Genomic DNA, 4943 nt, shown 5'->3' on the forward strand with positions numbered 1-4943 from the left:
CAGGAGATGGGGGCGGGCTGGAGGAGGTTAATGGGGGCAGGGGGAAGGGGACATATGTGATACTTTCAACAATAAAGAATTATATATAAAAAAAGAATGTAAAGGACCAAGATACCCAAGGCAGTGACACCTCCTGTGACAGATCCTAAGACAGACTTACTGTTGCGACTTGGAACATCCACAATGCTCAGTACGGGTCAGACAGGACCCTGCAGCCAAGCAATGGGCAGCTGGCGGCTGTGCTGAGGATTACTGCAAGGTCCATGAGTTCCTTTTGGAAAATGAAAGGGAAGTTAAGATAATCGGACTACCAGATAGTTTACTGTAGGAGGGAGAAGGGATGCAACGTGGGTTCCTACATTTGTGAAGATCGCTGTGAAACCAAGCCTGGTTAGTTTTTAACAAGACGTGGTGGGTGCATCCTACAGGCAAATTGAGGATATGGCCGTGTAACATCCACTACACAAAAGACACTGTCATGGGAACTAGAGAGTGGAAATGAGTACATTTTCCTCGATGCCTTGTCAAGCAAAATTGAGGTTGCTTGAACATTCAAAATTTGATTAAAATGCCCCAGATAAGCCTGTTAAGAGCACCTGATTGCCAATCCCCATTGTGTAAAATTGCAGCAACTAGATGCCAGAATAAATTTTAACTTGCAGCCAGAAACAATACCGAAATGCCATTCAAATGCTCAGAAAAGTCTAGTTCAAATAAATTCCAAAATAAAAGAAATTTGCATGGAATCACAAGCGGGGTGGCAGCAGATAGTTTTTCTCTTCGTTTCCCCTTTCTTTTTTGCTTTCATGTGAAAGAGTTGGCTCCTAAATATGACTTACAGGTGGGACAAGGCTTTACCAGAGACGCTACCACCCCGTAATGAAACGCCACCGAGGGCTCTTAGAGTAGCTGAGGACGGGACCCTTCTCTGGAACACTGGGCTGTGGGGGTGCCACATGCCAGAGGAGGAGTGCTTGCCTGGCTCCCGTTATTCACCACGTTCATAATCTGAAAATCACTCAGACCCAGGAGGTGGGCAGATATCTTCAGCAGCTGGTTTGGCACTGCCTCCTTCCAGCAGGACAAACAGGATGCACTGTGCACTTACAGTTGTGGCCTTGTAAGTGTGTGAATTGCTAACTTTATTAGATTCCCCTGGCTCCACATTTTGTGGATAAATTAAGGCTTAATGACTATTTCGTATAGAATCATTTCAAACGTGCACAAAACGCATTCATCTTTTATAAGGTAAGTGTAGTAAGCATTCGTCACAGAAAACAACTTTTAGGAAGGAATCAAGTGTCTTTCCAAGCCTCGATCCCTCTTCCCCTGCCACATAAAAGGAGATTTTTCTAGTTCAAGGATAAATTATGTCCTGTTGGGGTCCAACCTGAGCAGGTCGAGGGGTTCCCAAAGGTGTGGATGGAGTCGGTGAAGAAGGAATGACACAGATACAGAGTTCAGTTGATCAGCAGCCTAGCCAAGTTCTCTAGCCAGGTTCGGTTCTTTATTGTCCAGTTACATCTGTATTTATACCAATTGATTTTAATCTTATCCATTCTATTCCAAAGGTTAGGGCGTTTGTTAATCTAGTTCTGTTGAGTTTAATCCTGTTTAGGTTAATCTCTGTGTTCCATTACAAGGGCTATTCCAAGGTCACTGCTCTACTGATAAGCTATAAGGAAGTGACTGAAGGAGATTATCCTACCCAGTAAAGGTTATGTCCTCCCAGCCTCACTGCTTGCCTTCCCTGGGACTGCCCTGTGTCGGTGGGTCTCCAGGGGTATAGGCTTTGGTGCTTTCCCTGGTGGGCAGACCTGGGGATGGTCCTAAATTTATTGCCTACAGTCTTAGTCCTGTTAATCCCTAACTCCAGGGAAAAATCCTCACCTGGGGAAACAACCTTTCTCGGGGAGGTGGTCCTATTTAAAACTCATAGCGCTAAGAGGTGGAGCAAACATATGCCATATACACCAGGTCCCTTGAAACATAAGCTGTGCAGATGTTTCTTCCCTGCAGCGACTGTGTCACGCAGCAAGGGTGGACCAGTTTCCGGCAAATTCCCCCATTTTTATTTTTTAAATGACAGCACGTGTAAATCAGCGGCCACCTCTCAGATTGGGTTGTTTAAGACTCAGAAGAAGACTTGTTTGTGATTTTGCTAATAGGTCAGTCCGAGGCTTAACCCTCTATTGGCTCCCCACCATGTCCCAAGGACAATAAATTGCTATGAAGCAGAGAGGAGAGGAAAGTGTCAAGGATGATCCCTGCGTCTCTGGTCGGGCTGTCTGGGTGTATGATGACGCCAGCCCCGAGAAACTGGATAATGGAGGAGAACCACATTTGTGCAGCTCATGCCCTTGGTTTGGGGTACATTGACTTGGAAAGGCCTGTGGAGTAATATAGTAGGCAGTTGGGTATTGAAGCCTGAGACTCACAGAAAGCATAGACATGTGTATAAACTAAAAGTGCCAAAGGAGTGTTTTATTTGTGTGTGTTTTCCTCTCTATACTACAGATGTGTCTTTGGAAAATAAAGGAATGAAAGCTCTAAACATGACAAAGTCTATTTCACCTTCACCGATTTCCAAGGTCCAGGTAAAAACTTCTCTCACTATAAATCAAACATGACTTGACCTGGGGAAACAGACCTCAGGGGGACAAAATGTGCGTTGAAATTCTCAGGGACTCAGAGGTCTCAGGAGGGAGACTACTCCTGGGCGAAGACTATGCAGTGCGCACACCCATCCCCAGGCACTGCATCCAGGCTGAGTTATGGGGAAACGTCTGCGTATAAAACACAGTCTTACCAAATGTACCCTGAGCATATGGAAAACAAAAATAAAACCACAGATTATTCCTCTGATCAAAAATGTTTTTATAGTTTAAATTAGATTCTGCCTATAAAAAATTTGGGAGATTCAAAGACTTTATTATACTTTGTAGTCATATGTTTTCGAGAACTAAAATTACAGTTTAAAGTATTTTCTTCCTAAGCATTACTTTGCCAAAAAAGAAAGTTACACTGTCTCAACATTTTTCAACTTTTATACAACAGTCATTACAATATTTGGTATTTTCCTAAAGGATACTTATTACAATCAGTTAGGTCCCAGCTCAACCCTGTTTGCTCTATAGCAGCCTTTGTTCGCAACTCACATTAAAATCAAGCCACTTCATTTCCTATTGCTGTGTGCTGCTAACTCAGCCCTTCCTACCAGTGATTTCTTTTTCTTGTATCAACTCTGTGCTCTGCCAAGTGATTTAGAAGCAAAAGCCTGGAAATCTAGACCCAGATTATGACAATTTGCAAGGCTAGTAACTTTGATAGTGGGACCCAGTGCACTAAATCAAAGCCAAGAAGTGAACGTATTTGCCTGACTGGACAGGGAGTTTATAAATGCTATATAATCACGATGCCAAGAGATGAAGATAAATGGTTCCGGGTAAGCCAAACGTTATGTTTTGGTCTGTCCTGAATATAAATACATGTCTGGGAGAGTAAGAGAAGTCCGTTAGAAATAACTCAAAACAAAGGCGTGAGCTTGAATTGCCGCTGTGCTGCGTTAAGTGTGAGGCAGGATGGAGAGATTCCACATCTGCGCATTTGAGGTGCTCATCTGTGAAAGGGGATAATAATGCTTTCTCCCTAAAATTACTGGGGAGACCGAGTGTCATAACGCGTGTAGGGGCTTGTGCACCCTTTGGCATGTTTTATGAAGATAAAATGCCATGAAACCAGTGGTTTCAGGAAAAAACACAATGCCTGTAACAAATGAATCACAGGTAAGTAATTCTGGGGGGAGAAACAGAGTAAGAATAATCATTACAACAGCGAACTCCCACTCACTCCTCCAGAACTGCAGCTCCTTTGACATTCTTCCAGAGATAATGTGTCACCTACACTTAGACATGTGTCCTCTTAGATGAAATGGCCGTCAGATCCAGGCACCTAAATGCCACCGCTGCCTTTCCCAGATGAAGGTGTAAAGGTATCAAAGTGGCTGCCTCTTTAGGGCAACTCATTTCTAAGGGGGTTCTTACCCTTCGTCCAAAGAGAATTTGTTGAAAACAATCTGGATATTTTATGCCATTAGTTCTCAGCCCGGCTCCTTCCCTCGGTTATCTTGCATGAAATGCATGTATCTGTCCACCTCATCTCTCCAGTTCACAGTCGGGCACTCGGTCCCTTTTGTAAATGGACAGCAGGCAGTGTTTTCACTCCCCTGCCGGAGAACTGGCGTGGACAGTGCTGGCACACACACAAGGCATTCATACCTGTGCTAACTATGGCTAATTACAACATCACTTTAACGACTTCGTTGTAAGACTTCTCTGTGAAACTCTCCTGCAACAAGATCATTTGCTCTCCTCAGCCATTAACAGCCACCCTTTATGAGCTATAGTTTACTTCTTTGCCTTATAGAATGGGAGAGAACGTCTGAATGGTGGTTTATTGAGTCAGGAGTATAGAAATAATTATTTTGTAGTTGTCTCTCCTCTTCCTGATAAACACATCAAGCTAGATTTCTCCAAAATTCAATCCTGTTTTTTGTCTTCCAAAAATTTGGTCTTCTCTGGAATCTATCATACTTCCTTCTTCTTCTTGACCACGAGGAACTCACAGATAAATTCAAATCTTGTCTTCAGTGGCAGTAGCTTCACATAGTCTTTCCTTTCTATCAATGTACCCCCTCTTGCGGTGCTTGCTGACTTAAGCTGTTAGGCCAAACAATCTCATCACCCACCATGAATCAGAATGTAGTATAAGCACAGGGAGTCCCTCAGCTTCCTGCCTGATAGTGGTCTAGAGACTCCTTCTCTCACCTTTTGTCCTGACTTCTATTCATACCTACTCATCTCTGGACCCATTGATTATCATATGTACTCAATTCCATTTTTGCAATTTGTAATTGTTCCTGTTCTTTTTTTTTCTGACTTGAT

General features: G+C 43.3%; 1 long non-coding RNA gene across 1 annotated transcript in view; it reads right to left on the reverse strand.

Moving 5' to 3' along the window:
• The window catches only part of LOC107181595, a 21908-nt gene extending 17534 nt beyond the window's left edge, over positions 1-4374 (reverse strand). Inside the window, exon 1 of the long non-coding RNA XR_001512254.1 lies at positions 4204-4374. This is a non-coding gene — a long non-coding RNA (uncharacterized LOC107181595). The remainder of the gene's footprint in view (positions 1-4203) is intronic.
• Between the last annotated feature and the right edge of the window lie 569 nt (positions 4375-4943).

Source organism: Myotis davidii, unplaced genomic scaffold (assembly GCF_000327345.1).
Source record: "Myotis davidii unplaced genomic scaffold, ASM32734v1 scaffold112, whole genome shotgun sequence".
Classification (NCBI taxonomy): domain Eukaryota; kingdom Metazoa; phylum Chordata; class Mammalia; order Chiroptera; family Vespertilionidae; genus Myotis; species Myotis davidii.